We start from the raw sequence: 15,598 nt of genomic DNA on the forward strand, positions 1-15,598 counted from the left end.
ATGGATCCATAGTACTCCACATTATGATGTATTGTGACTTACTTGGCCATTTTCCTGCTATCAGGTATTTATGGTTTTGGTTTTGTTGTTGTTTTGTTTTGTTTTACTTTTCTCATTGTTAAAGACACAGACGTTGGACATTTTTGCACAAAAACCTCAGGCTGTATTTTCACAGGTTTTTAGAAAGACATATTTTGAAGGATGCAGAACTAATACTACTAACTCTTTCAGGATCTTGAAAAAAAATACTAAAAATGTGGAAACACACTGCCCAAACAACATTGCTTTCTAAAAACTTATGTTTATTTATTTATAGGTATATGAGTGTCTCTGTATGACAGCCTCAGAGGTCAGAGACTTAGGCTCCCTGGAGCTGCGGTTACAGATGGTTGTGAGCCACCTGATGTGGCTGCTGGGAACTGAACCTGGGTCCTCTACAAGAGCAGCTAGTGCTCTTAACCTCTGAGCCACCTCTCCACCTAAATCTTCATGACAGCGTACCAAGAAAAACTTCAGCTTTCTAGTGTGACTCTTCAGAGTCTGATCATCTGACGTGTCTGCTTAAAATCAATCAAATTTTGCCTTGAAGTCATCTTGAAGGGAAAAGCTTTGCCCCAGATAGAGAAGGGATTCATGCTCTCTCAGGTTGTCTGTTGCTTGCTAAGATGTATCAGCTCTGTGTGAGCATAGCAGAGTAGAGCTGCAGAGGCCCAGGTCCTCGAACAAGTCTTCTCCAAGCCCAGGGGCCTCCAGGACATCTGGGTACCAGTCACACAACTTTGGCTTTTATTTGCAGGACTAACACACCAAGGTCCCTTCAGGCGGGGATGCAGAAAATAACGCCTGAGGTTTATATTGCACTAACCCAAGGTTATCACTCTATGCTATGCAGGCCTGTGATTTCCTCTCCTTCCAGATAAATCAGAGGGCTCCATCAGCAAGGAATTTGCTGGCTTCCCCAGGATAGGTTTGTTCTCCCGACCTTGAAATTCCTCTGGCTGTGTGTAACTTCCCTGCTAATGAAGACAAAAAAATAAATAAATCCATATGAAGAAAGAGAGGAGAAAAAGAGAAAATGACATTCGTACCCTTGGCATCGGCTCTTGATTATAGTCAGGAAGGCCTGGGCTGCCTTTCCGGCAGACATGCTGCCGCGTTGCAGTCTGTTTGAATACCTCTAGCATTTATGTGCTAGCAACCCTTGTTCAGAGGAACAGCCACCTGTTGCTGTGACTCAACTGGAGCCAGATTTTGGAGTTAAGGCAGTAGGGTAGCTACTTTGAGGCCTTCCTTAGTCTCCTCCCCGACTCCCTATGATGCTGGGGCCACCCACTGTCAATCACCAAAGATCACCTACTCTTTAGAGCACCCTCCCCCATCTCCTTCATATCGCAGCAGGCATTGGCAGAGAGATGTGCAAGTGTTCCTGCTGAGACCTGGAATCCTGTCTGGGGTTGAGGAGCAAATAAAGCCAGACTATTTATCTCCCACCTGTCCCGGTTCCCAGGGTTACAGTCCCACAAGAGAAAGAGGTCAACCATGTTTGTCACAATAAGTAAGTGCTAAGCTGTGCTTTGAATGCGAATATGAGAAAGCCTGCCAAGCCCCTGGCCTCTGGTGCTTACATTCTACAGAGCAGCAAACACTAAACAAATGACTTGTGGGGCTGTTTTCATAAACCATGGGATGGGATGAGCTACCTGGAATGACATATAGCAGAAGGAAGACAGTCAGCCAGACACGGCTGGCTTGGGGAGTGATGAACAAAGACGCTCTCTCATGGGGTCATCTGGGACAAGCATTTTGCACGAGGCCCTACACTGTCCAACATCCTGTCTGTGTAGATTCAGGGAGAACCAATAGGAGATTCTAGATATAGAAAGACTTAGAATCTGGGGATGGCTGTGAAATTGCTGGAAACACTTGACATTTACCTCAGACCAGAACAGCTCTTGGGAGGTTTAAGGCACAATGGCCCACATGGCCGTCTCCAGACTCCAGAGAGGCAGGTATTCAGCAGTGGGCTCCAGGACACCTGTGAGCCTGACTGTGGGAACATCGGAGCTGGCAGCTTCTGGAGTCCAGACTCACCTCTTGGGTAGGTGAGAATGCAATGGCTTGGTGGTTTGAGGCGATTGTAACCTCACTCAAACGTTGAAAAGATGTCAAGGTGCTGGTCCCTGAGGCTCTGAGGGCAGCTGCAGAAACGACTTGGTCACAATATAGAGACAGCATAGGCTCACTGTCCTGACCATGTCATGTGTCCCATCCCCTCACCCTGTCTCTCTTCTAAGCCTTGACAGCCACCTTCAGTCAAAGTATCCAGATGTGACCAGTTTTTAGGTTCAAAATAATATTTGCCAAAACATGGGTTAATCTCCCCACTAGAGAAAGACCTGTGCACCCCACTTTGTATTGTGTTGTAGCTTTTGATGTACTGGGTTTTCCTTCTCCAGAGATGGAATATTACCAGCTTCATCTTTTGAAAAAATCCTGCTTCCAGCAAATATCCCCCAGGAATAGTGACAAGTAGACTGCATGCTGGTACCTCAGTGCTTTTATTCTCCCCGGAGTGTGAGGGCCCTGCGTGTCACTGCCATAGCAAGGCCGAGTTTCCTAGACAGACAGGTGAGATTAACAAGTGAATAAAAATCCTATTTATCAAATGTCCAAGTCTGTTTCCTCTTCCCGGGCTCACGGTTATAACTGTTCTTTATGGAAGTTCGGTATTCCTTTACATCTGACTTCCCCTCTCTCCCTCTTATTTCCCGAAGCGACTCCACAGAAGAAGGGAAGGTCACTGGAGATGGGGCTATTAGTCATTTAATCTGGTTGTAGTAAAGGTCTGTCTGAAAGAGTACATTTCAGAAGCCAAGATTTCGAGGCATACGCAGGCCACCCGTGGGTACGCCTGCTTTCAGATCAATGTAACTGAGAAATCTCGGCAGCAGCCCCAGGTTAGCCCAGCTCTGCTATCTGTAGGCAGAGAGAGAGAGAACAACACCTAACCTCTGGGAAACTCTAGAGCTTCCCCTGAAAACTGGAACAACATTCTGGAAGCCTGTTTTGTTTCTTTATGAGGGTAAGACTACAATAATGCATGTGAAAGGTTTTTGAGACAATACAAATCCAAAGACGAAAAAGCATGACCCAAATGGATCGTGCAGTTATCAACAGCACGCCCTGGAAAGATAGGGAAGGGGGGCTCTCTAACTGTTAGTGTGAGAGACTCAGTCTAGACTTGAGAGGACTGAGTGCCAGGTGAGTGTGGACTCTGACTGAGCAGGGCACACTGCAGTGTAGGTGGTTGGCTGTGGTGAGTGAGCTTGTGGGGTCCCCAGAGCAAGTGACCTCCCTAGGGTGAGATAACCAGAGCATTACCTCCATAATCAGCCTTTCTTCACAAAGTGTACCCCAAAACTCGAATGCTTTCCCTGCTTCCTGGGGATGATCTTTGACTCCTAAGTAACTGTGTTAACTCACCCACGTTTCGGACTTTGGTTTAAAGATGCATAATGAATTCAAAGATGATGCCAGTTTTATAGTGAGTGTGGGGGGTATATATGTGAATGTGTGATTATGTGTGGATGTGTGGGTAAGTGAGTGTGTATGTGTGTGTATGCATATATGTGAGTATATGTGAGTGTATGTGTGTTTGCCTGTGTGTGTTTTCAAGTGTGCCAATGTGGTTAACTAAGAAGAGGGTACAACTTCTATTTAAAAGTACAAAATAATCAGCAGGAAAAAAATTACAATTGATAGATTCCTAAGAACTGTGTGGTGGTGATATGCAAAAACTCAACTGTTTATTTGAAAAATGGACAACTGACAAAATAGCCCAGAAGGAGCATCCAGATAGCAATAACAATAACACATGAATAGCAAGGGAGAGATCTGATAGAGTCACTCCCAGGTCTATGTGAGGAGAGCCTTTTCTTCTGCGGACAGAAGGAACTGCTACTGAGCAACATTCTCTGTGAGTAACTGAGATAATGTAGTATCTCACTCTCCGAAGGGGAGACTTGGCGGTGAAGAGAAATAAATTACCCCAGATAGGGCTATCTATTCCACGAAGAATTAAGTAAGAGAGCAATGTGATACTTTGGAATTTCTCAGCATGATATTAAACCACACGTGGGAAAGTGAGTGTCTGAGGAGGGTCAGGATGATTTTGAAAAGTAAGTCAAAGGCTGTAGGATGGTTCCCAGATACCACACCACGGAGTTATCCCAGAAAGAGCTCTTCATGCTGGAACATGTGTCGGTCGACAGATCAGCGAGCTGCACACGCAAGCCAGAAACTGGCTGCGGTGCCTGCAGGGGCCCCAGTAGGCTCTGGACAGCAAAGCAGACATGCCAAGGCTGGGAAAGCGAGTTGCTGCTAGCGAGAGGGCCTCCTACGGTGGGATGCCATTGTGCAGAGAGAGCAGCTGGGGATTTGGGGGACTATTGGATAAGCATTTGATGACAAGGATTAAATGTTTGCAAGGGGGAGGGGGCAGTAAGTGGGATTTTCCTGAGCTTTGGAGGAAAATGGTTTCAGTGTTTTGAAAACAAAAAAGACAAATATCTTTATATACATGACCTAAATAATTGCAAAAAAAAAAAAAAAAGATACTGTAAAATTTCGAAATGTAATGTACATCAAGGTATTTTTAGACGAGGGAAATGGCTTTATAAACTGGATCAGCAAAATGCATTATGTACATGCACTAAAATGTTGTGATGAAAGTCATTACAATGTATAATTAATACGTGCCAATAAAGACATTTAAAACTTGTATTATATGATAAATGGTACTAATCAAAGATGCGTTAAGTTGTAAGAAACAGACAGTCTTAGGCAAGTTCCTTTTTCCCTTCTTCACAAAGAAAACATTTGATTTCAGATGACTCGTAGAAAATTAAGGAAGAAATGTCAATAATACACACTCATTTGTGTTTCAAATTCTCGCAGTCCCTGGTAACTTTTTCTAACTGCCTGAACTCAGAACCCCTCGTCTCACCTGTGTGTCAGGCTTTAGTGACAGTCTTTATCTGTTCATTTGAAGTCCTGTGGTATCTATGACTGGACACCGCAGACTAGGAGCTATTGTTGCCAGAACCTCGCTGTCCTGGCTCTGCGTTCATTCATTCTGTTTGCCAATAGGCAATAGCGCATGGCTTGGATTGCTTATTTAGATTCATTGACTGGGTAGCTGCTTTTTGCAGCAGTCGCTGAGGGGTGCTGAGGCTCCCTCTTCCTCTATGTTTAAGGCTGTGGGTGGGTCCCCTCCAGACAGCAATGTGCCTGCACACAACTGAATTTCGAGGCACTTCTCTTTTACCTTGAGAATTCTGGTGGCCCAAACCATGGGAAGGTTGCAGCAGAGAAGGAAACCTTCATGAGCGTGCCTCACTTGACAGCAGCTCTTGGCTTGAGGTACATATGTATTTTCCATGTAGTTCCTTATCTCTATATGAGATTCATAGTACCTCAGGCACACACACGCGCGCGCCCACGCGCCACTGACTAAAGGCCACACAATGCAACTCCTATTATCCATATTTTCTTCACTCTTGAAATTTAATGGCCTCATTAGGACATGCCCTGTGACCTCTTGGTACAGTCTCCTGATCGTGACCTTTAGTATGTTCTCCTGAATGCAGTGCTGGTCTCACAGGCTTTCCACAGTACTTATATTATTTGAAATATATTCTTAGCTCTCTAGAACACTTGGGTGTCTGTCCCACTCTCTCTCTTGTGTTTCATTCTGAACAAATCTCCAAGCCTGCCTAGCATGACCTTGACCGTGTATTTCGGTGGCTTTTCTCCTCTGTGGCTTCTAGCCTGCCTTGTGGAGAATGAGTTGGGGCAACTTCTGTAATCTGAAGTTAGTGTGTGCACAACAAATGCCTATGTATCAGGGAACAGATGGTGCACCGGGCAGAGTGAGTGTCTTTCAACGCAGTCTTGCCTGTCACAAACCTGTGGCACCTTAGCAGAATACGAGAGGCCTAATCTTTGAGCCCAGTAAAGTTTTTCTTCACTTTTAAGTCTGGAGTAAAGTGACAGATTAGAAACTAGCGCCAGGTGCCCTATGAATGAAAACAGTCCAGGCATCAAGCAGGCTCAGTTGAGAGCTCAAGCTTGCACCGCTGGCCTGGTTTAGGTGTTCCTGGGAGCAGAACCTGGGACTTCATGCAACGCTGGGCAGGTACTCACCCAACAGAGCTGCATTTCCAGCCACAGATGCTCATTTATAAAGAAAGGATGGGCATTGCTGGGGCAGCTGGGAAGTGCAAAGCAGCAACAGCCCTGGCTCCCAGCTCCTCAAGACAAACCACATTCTAATAAGCCCTAAATCCAGCCAGGGCTTGCTGTGACCACGACTCTTCCTGCATGGAAGTCAGCACTGCAGAGAAAAAAAAATATATCCATTTTACAGTTCCCCATATCTTGGTGGTATTTAGCTTGGACCCATCTTGAAAGGGCCCCTGTTGTTTGAGACTGAGCTACTTTGGGGACTAAAAACAAGACACAATTATAAGTCAGGGAGCCTGGGGGACACCCTGTCTCATTGCCCATTGCCTGGGTTGGAGGTGCGGTAAGAGACACTGAAGGAGTTGGGGTAGGTGCTAGGGGTGTGCAGGATGAATCGGTGGGTGACCTAGCCTCTAGTTGAGGAGCTGAGACTATCAGGGAAGGCTGACAGCTCTGAGTTCACAGCTTGTGGACCGCCTGGCTTCCAGATCTACTGCCTACCTGTGTGCTTCGCAGCTGGAGGGACCAAAAGCTCTGCGCTCAGGTCAGCCAGCACTTGGTTTCTGCTCCTTCCTCTGATCGAGCCTTCAATGCTGGGCGGGCTCTGAAAGCAAGACCTGAGACCAGCTGGCATGTGCTACGTTCCTTCAGTTCTTATCCTCAAATATCAAAAGCTAGCGGTAAAGGTAAGAGATGGCCTGGCTTTGTCTGTCAGGCACTGTAAACGTCAACTTTTTGCAAGGAAAAAACTGCTATGAAAGTTTTAAATCTATAATACAGGGAGGCTAACGCTCCCGAGCTTCACAAGGAACAGTGGCCCGGGATCACCTGTCTTTCCATCCCTGCTTTGGCAGAGGAATTCATTCTCAAATTTTTCTTCCAAGGATTGAGAAAATAAAAAGCTGGAAAATTAATCAACAGGAAAATAACGACAAATGATAATGTTCTTAAATAATCATAACATGAAGAAAGAAAGAAAGAAAAGAAGACATAAAATGAAACACTGGAAGCAAACAGTTGTCCCAAGCAGGAAGAACACAGCAGGAGCAGCTCTGTGTCCTCAGTGTCCCTGAGTAGTAAGTAAGTCACAAGATCATGTCAGTAGATGTGGGGACTCCCGGGCGCGTTCAGTACTCATGCGTGATAGAAAACAACACTGAGAAAATGGTGAGGAAAAGCAACGTTCTTTTTTTACTAGTTTTTTGAGAGTTTCATACAACATGTTTAAATCATGCCACTCCACCTCGTGTCCCCCCTGCACCCACCCCCAACAACATCCTTAACTTGTTCAAAGATGGGTCAGCCGGAAACGCTGCATTTGCATAGCAAATACAAGAAGAGCTTACTTGAACAAAGGGCAGAAAGTACTCTGGATTCCGTGTTCCTGCACTAGAACCCAGAGACTCTCAAGCAAGGAGGGAAAGATGTCTCTTTCTACCCCCTCCCTCAAACTCAAACTAAATAAATCCTAAGAAGAAAGTGTTTTAAAACATCTTTATGACTACTTCCCAGCAACAATCAATTTTTAAAAAAATCACTTGTAAAATTGCAGCCAATAACACATCAAGGCTTACAATAATCTGGAAATAAATCTTACAAAATATGACAAGGGCTTTTATTGAGAAATTCTAACTGGATTTTTTTCTAAAAGCTAAATAAATGGAAGTGCACTGTGGGTTTACAAGTGGGATGGCCTCATAGAGATATCAAACCGCCCGAGGTTGACTTATGAAGTCCATGAAATTCTAGTCAAAGCCCCACAGAGCACTTAATGAGTCTGACTTGCTTTTATCATAAAATCCATATGGAAGCATAAAGGGATAAGAAGAATGGGGACATGGTCTGAGGAAGGAAGAAGGAGGGAGACTGGTTATGTATCCCAGTTTTATAACATTATACTAATTTGAACAGGGTGGTATCTATGCAGAGATGGACACGGGCATCACAGACATCCCAGTCAGGCCTCCATAGCTGTCTCATCTGCATTCATCCCACCAGAGTCTCTGAAGCTCACCGGGTGTCAACACCAAGGGAAGGGGAAATGACTCTGTGTTGGCATGGAGGCATTAACTATCTTCTCAGGGAAATGAGGTCAAAGACACTCCTGGCACCCTTCCCAGAATGCATTGCAGGTAGTATACCAAACTATGTGAGATATACAAGTTCAAGATAGATAGGAAGAATAGAACCCCGGCTGAGTTCTTAAAGTTGTGCAGATAGATGATCCATCCAATCTGCAGGACTCCAGAGCCTCTTCTGTGACACCAGTGCTGGCATTTCCTGCACCACTGCATTTTCCCCACATTTACCCAAAGTTTTCTGCATTTCACTGTATTTCTGCATCACGCCCACAGGGTGTGTTCCACAGGAAGCCTCACAGAGTAGCTGTGAATCACAGCAGCATTTTTTTAAAAGGGAGATTAGAACACAGTGAGACACCCACACATGAGCAGGCAGAGAGACTATAGCACATTCCTGCTATACATACAGTACCACACACAACCATCTGAGGGTGTTAGAGCTAACTGCCTGCAGGGAGGGAGTAGAGGTGGAGACAGAAACTTTCAAGTACCAAGAGACAGCTCTCCAGAAAGAACTGATTCCAAAGGAAAAATAGGAAATGTCATTGAATGACAATGATCTAGACTATGTGGCTGGTGACTGGAACCAGGTTCCTCCTAGGGAGAAATCTGTCTCAGAAATGGATTGAATAATCTCATTTCTTCTGCTTTGGATGTAAAATTTCTCCCAGCTGTTTGGGAAGGTTGGAGAATCTTTAGGAGGAAGTGAACCATAGAGGGGCGGGTCTTCTGTTCTCACTTCCTGTTCACTCTCTTCTTCCTGACTGTAGATGCAGTGTGACCAGCCTCCTGCTCAGGCCTTCCCTGTCTGTTGCCACACCCTCACACCATGATAGACTGTATCCCCTCAAACTGTGAGGGAAAATAAACTCCCTTCCATGAGTTGCTTCTGTTGGATATTTCATCATAGCAACAGAAAAGTAGCTGCCCTCTAAATCCAACCCACATCCAACAATGGACTTTGGAGGGAAAAAAAAAGCATCCTTTGGTATTAAGCTATGATGAGTTTAGGTTGTGAAGTCAAATGTTGTATATTCTGTGCTCTCTCTCTCTCTCTCTCTCTCTCTCTCTGTGTGTGTGTGTGTGTGTGTTTGGGGGGGTAGTCAAGGTCAACTTTGGATATCATTCTTCAAGATTCTTCCACATTATTTTTTGAGGCAGCATCTCTTACTGAGACCTGGGGCTCCCTTACTGGGTAGGCTGGCCGGCCAGCAAGTTGTAGAGAATCCACTTGTCTCTGGTGCCTCCACAGGACTGCAATTACAAGCACACAGCACCATTCCAAGCCTTCTGTGTGAGCTCTGGGGGATCTAATGTAGGTCCTTGTTGTTGCATGATAAAGACTTTACTGAGTGTTATAATTGTGTTTAGCTGTCAACTGGCAAATATCTGGAGTGACCGGGGAAGAAGCCTCAATGGAAGTGTCATCCAGATCAGAGTGGCCTGTAGCCATGTGTGTTAAGCAACTAATAATTGATACGAGAGAGTTCTACCCACTAGGAACAGTTTTATCACTAGACAGACGGTCACAGGCATTCTTCCAGGACCTCTGTTCTTGTTCCTGCCTTGGCTTTCCTTCCTGGTATATTATATTCTGTAACTCAAATAAGCTCCACCTGCCCTGTTTGCTTTTTGTGAATGTTTTATCACAGCAACAAAAAGCCACTAAATCGCTGACGGGGTCAACACCCCCTAATTCCAAGATCTCAACATCTGTATATGTCATACTTAAGATATATTACCTTGATAATTAAAACCAGTAATTACCAAGAAGCCTCACCTTTTACTAAGAACCAATAAATGCAAATCACAGAGCTGAGCAACTTAGGCGAGCCAATGAGTGGAATGTGTGATTAATATAAAAACATGCCTCACCAGCATGCTCCATCCTCCTCCTGACAGAGGCCAAACAGACAGAGTCCATAAATCTAAAGTCACTTCGCCCCAGTGAAGTTCTCGGTAGAGTTTACACAGGAGGAGGAAGTTGTGCACGTTTCTTTCTCTGTGTAGAACAACTTGCAGGAGGAGGCTCTCTCCTTCGACTGTGTGGGACATGGGGACTGAACTCAGGTCATCAGGCTTGGCAGAAGGCGCCTTTAACCAACAAATCATGCCAGGGAGAAAAGAGATGGCTCTGCAGATGGTCTGCTAGATCTGGGGCGCCCTGCTCTTCTCACCTACCTGATACCACATTCCTGGGCCTGATAGAATGATACCCTGTGGCACATGTTATCCCTATAGACTCAAATGCTAAATAGCATTTAGCATTTAATAGCATTCATTTCTAGAGTCCGTTCTTCATGCTACACAGAAGTATAGGACAGAGGGAAAGAAAATGTGACTATAGAGTATATAGAAGTTTGTGTGTGTACATGTGTTTTTGTGTGTGTGTGTGTGTGTGTGTGTGTGTGCTTGCATGCCCAGGCATGCTTGTGTATGTATGTGTGAGCTGCAATCCCAACAGGGCATAAATCCCCCATGAGCTACTAGAGAGCAACACCATTTCTGTTTTGAAGATAAAGGCTCTAATTTGATAAGGAGATTATGTGAGATGAAGGAAATGGGGGGTTTCCTGGCTAGAAACCGACCATTGTTAATAGAATCCCCGTCCCATTCCCTGCCGCTGCCACTGCCTATGAAAACAACGAAGCAGATGAGGAATGGTTGAGGTCTTAGCCTTCCAGGGCGTTCTTATGGCTTGCAAGGAGTGGGGAGAGTTTGAATTTATAGTTAGCAAAGAGCAAAAGTTTATTCGAATACAAAGTTCACTGTGCACAGGTGCCTGTACAAATGTCCAAGGCTAAAACATGAAGTGTTTATGGAAAGAGTCATCACGGTACAAAAATCCCAGCCCCCAAGGGGGGACAGAACCTTCCTCAGTTCTCAAGTACATTCCTATCAGCCTCCAGTTGACAAGTTCCTGAGTTGACCGAGGATGGTGATGGGGGAGGGGGAGGGAAGGAAAGGGGAACCACATGATGAATCCCAGGAAATCAGACTCTGAAGACCAGCATCAGGGTGCAGACCTAAGTATATTGCACAGTGCACATGCTTATATACAGTGTTTGAGCCAATCCCAAGCCCCTACATCCTTGGTCAGTCATATCTCATACTGTCACCATGCCCCAAAGAAAACCCTGCCTAATGAGGTAACTCAGAAGAAAGTGGGGAACATCATCGTCCCCTGCTAGGACATCACTGAAGATGTGGGAAGCAGCCACCACCTTGGCCTAGGTTCCTTTTTGCTGTCTCGCTGGTGTTCCACAAGCCATCTTAGACCTAATGCTATGTACAGCAGATCATGACTGTTCAAGGAGTTGCAGGGGCCGGTATCACCTTGTTCTTCATCCCACTTTTTTCCTTCACAAGGTTGATTTGCACATCCCCCATACCACTCAGAGACCATCTCAACTCTCCCTAGACCACCCAGCAAGCGTGGTGCACCACCTCAGCCATCCACCCTTCGCCTATCCAAACTGTACCAAAACCTCAGTGAAGGAACAAAACCATGTACAATGTAAAACAAACAAACAAACAAACAAAACAAAAACATTGGGTGATCAGGTAATTTCAGAAGACAAGAGGTGTCAACAGAATCAAGATGACAGCAGAAGAGACTTAGCCTCAGGGAGGCTAGGGTAGCACTCATCATTCTGCAGATGCCCCCAAAAGCTCTAAGCTGTGAGTGGTGATGGAAAGGTAGAAGGGGATTGTGGGAAGACCTGGCAAGGCTGTAGTCAGAGTTCCAACTCCCTTCACCCATTAAGCACAGACCTCCGACCTCCAGGAAGATGGAGATTCTGAGGTCCTGGGTGGCTCAGACATGGAGGAAATCACAGATGAGAATTGAAATTAAATGGAAATCTTAATACTTAACAGTGGAACCTCCAGCTGTTCCCAGTTGTGTGGTCTTCAGCCATGTGTACTTCCCCAGAACATACACATGGGGGGAAGTGGGAGAATGACTTCTAAACTGCCTTTATGGGCATCAGGGGAGGGGCAGCTTCACCAGCTGTGGTTTTGTGACCTGTGGTGTCCTGGGGAGGTGGTGGTATATGTCGCCTGCTCTTCTTTACTTCCCTGGTGCCTCATATCCACAGTGCTTTTCTCTTCTGTTTTAACAGTCTCCAGAATGCAGAAGCATCCCTTGTTAGTCACCTCCCTGTTCCCAGAAGAAAGTCCCACTCAGGCAATCCTGACCACCTTGGAGATTCTGCAGAGCTTGAATTCCCAGGGGCCAGTTCTACCTCCACCAGCATCTAGTTGTGCCCTCAAACCCGAATCAAGGGCATTGGCTCTGATATGCGACCCCACACATGTTTGATCCCAGTTAGGTCTTTTCTCTACACTGTTCTCACATGGCTCCCTGATCCTCTGTGGGATTCTAGTCAAATCTGTGATTGCCTCGAACACACATTGCTTTAAAAAAAATGTAGCAAGCAAGAAGAAGCCCTCAGCTTTGCTTGGGCAGGAAACCAGTTCTCAATGCCCGATGGTGTCACGAGCTCTGTTCCCACTGTGATTCACTGCTGGGCCTCTGTACTCTCAGCAGGTCTCCCAGGCTCACCCCAGTCATTGTAGTTGTCATCATCATCATCATTGTCATAGTCATAATCATCATCGTGTTTGTATTTGAAAAGCAGGGACTAACTCCTCACAGACAGGACATGATGCCTCTCAGAAGCCTGGCCTCCCCTTTCCTGTATGCAGGACAACAGATGAGCCCAGCTCTCTGTGGAGTTGAGTCATCCACCTCACTTTTCTCTGTTCATGGGTCATAAGCCCCCAGATTAGATCCCCCCTCAATGTTTTGCTCAGTTCTGGCAAGCACTCAACATAATTGTTATGGGTACAAAGTTATTTGGATATGTGCTATTTCCTTCTCCTCCTTTTTCCATATGCATATCTAATCTGTTAAACACAGCCTTGGTTAGCATATTCATCAGATATGTTAAAGTGTCTTTTAAAAAATAAGTTGCACACGCTGCATCCTGGGTCACCTCATTTCTTCACAGGCCTGGGTGGAAGGTTCAGAGTTCTAGCTCCTGTAAACCATAGGAAATGCTGCTCTCAAGGGGGCAGGGAGTGAAACAGGTCAAAAGCTTCCCGGATTGGCCTGAGCATCCCTTGCTCAGGGCATCCCTGGCTGTCCTTCTGCTGGGTTGACTGAGGACCAATATCCATCCTTAGCCTCCGGGGTCCTTCTCCGGGGCCCGTGGACATGGTGTCTGTGGATCAACTGATCATGCTCAAAAGAGAAGCCACAGGAGTTATTTAGTTGAACAAGGCAACAAACAGTAAATGGGTCTTATTTCCCTATACCCAAACTAATCCTTTAAGTGGTACAAGTCAGGCACGGCCCACACAGCTCTGGAACACAAACATGTCAAGGTCTTCTTGCTAGAATCTGGTGCTGTTATCCGTACTGAAGATGGGATCCGTACTTGGATCACCTCCTGATTTTTAAGCTCCACTCTTGGGCTCTGTGTCTATTCCTACTCCCCCTTCCACTCCAGTCTCTTTCTGGATTGTTCTTTGCCTTTCTCCCTGGCTTCTCCATCTGTTCCCACCCTCTTATGAAGACTGATTTTGAGAGATGGATGGTTAGTGTCTGCCTGTCATCAGTGACTTTGGACAGACCTGGAAGCCACTCTAGAGCCACAAGGAAGACTGTGTGGTCTCTGCAGTAACCTTACTAAGGCAAGCACAAAAGCCTCAAAACACTCAGTGGGGTAGGGGTGAAGACATAACAGGTGCACGTGCACATGAAAATCCACTCGGCATCAGTCTGAGCGGCCTGAGAGAGTGAGAACTTTCTGCTCATTATTTCAAAATGATGTATTGTTTGCAACACACTGGCTTCAATTTGTTCTCTGTAAACCTCGTTTTGGCAATGTGAGTTTGTCTTGCCTTGTAAAGTTCCTGTCTCTATAACCACAGGGAAACTTAGAATAAACAGAACTCGTGTCTTCGCTCCATGCAGAAGAAGATACAGTCCACACAGATGCTCTAACCTACAGCCCCATCACCCTCAGAATCTGCTCAGCTAGATGAATCGATGAAGAAAACCTGAGCGCTGGGCAGCTTGGAGCTCTCAGCCCTGGACAGGAAGTTTAGTGACTCTTTTCCCAGGCCACAGCCAGCTGCTCAGAACACATAAATTGACTGGTGGTTTGGGGTTACATAGACGGTCTTGAAAATTGGATTCAGTTTGTGCAATGGACCACATGGCCATTTCGCCGCTCTTGCCCTCTCCACAATACCCCCTTTTCTCCGCATTCTTCACACCATTGGAAATGGGCGGGTGTGAAGGCCAGAGTATGAGTGTGGGCCTCAAGCAGCCATGGACTGGGACCAGCTGGGAGATTTTCCAGGGTTGTGATCTGGGCAAGGCACACACCCTAGGAGCAAACTGGAGACAGCGTCTGTCCTGACCCCACGGGGTCATGGGGAAGAGCAGAGTGCAGGCTCGCTAGAGATGCAGAGGACATTGAAAGTCCACACATTTTCATTTCTTCCCCTTTCTACACCACAAATCTGCCAGAAGTCTTAGTTCTGCATCTTGCTCCTGTCACTGAGCAGGGCAGTTCTGCATGTGTGCCACTGACTGGGAGGCCAATTTAGCAGGTGTATGGGTTACCTGACTTTGTAGACAGAAAGCAACCCCCAAAATTTCATGTGCATGCTCCCAGAAGGAAGTATTCAGGGCACTGCCAACAAGTGGGGGATGCCTTCTAAACTGCTTTTATGGGCATTGGGAAGGGTAACCTCAGATGTCCACAGAGGCCTGGTGTGTCAGACCCCCATTAGTACTAAACTTGGATCACCTAGAAGACCAGGGCATGCTCGTAACCACTGAGCCATCCCTCCAGTCCCTTCTGCCAGCACCTAAAACAGCCATGAATGTTGGTGCCTCCTCCTTTATTTACCCTCATGGTGTCCTCCTCTATCGCCTAGATTCTAAAGTTACAAGAAGAACACCTAGAATACAAGCCACATCTAACAACTGTCAGTTGAATCAACCACTTGGCAAATCCTGGCATGTTCCACCCAGTTTCAGAACAGAGCGAGTGTCTTACGCTACTGAAGGACATCTGTAGTGTGCAGCCTGTGTTTTGTGACACATAAGTTGGGTCACAAGGCTGAGGTCTAGCCTGGAGTACAGCCCAGGATCCAGGCTATGTTATCTGCTATTGTTGTGTAATGAAAACACAGCTTCCCCAGGACTCCTCTTGTTAACCACATCCCTCTGAATGAGTCTTTGCCTTGGAAAA

General features: G+C 46.0%; 1 long non-coding RNA gene across 1 annotated transcript in view; it reads right to left on the minus strand.

The window, feature by feature from the left end:
- Positions 1-291: 291 nt before the first annotated feature.
- Gm28722 overlaps positions 292-15,598 on the minus strand; it is a 50,417-nt gene continuing 35,110 nt past the window's right edge. Inside the window, exon 2 of the long non-coding RNA XR_878390.2 lies at positions 292-1,016. This is a non-coding gene — a long non-coding RNA (predicted gene 28722). The remainder of the gene's footprint in view (positions 1,017-15,598) is intronic.

The sequence above is a fragment of the Mus musculus genome, chromosome 1 (assembly GCF_000001635.26).
Source record: "Mus musculus strain C57BL/6J chromosome 1, GRCm38.p6 C57BL/6J".
In the NCBI taxonomy this organism is placed as follows: Eukaryota; Metazoa; Chordata; class Mammalia; order Rodentia; family Muridae; genus Mus; species Mus musculus.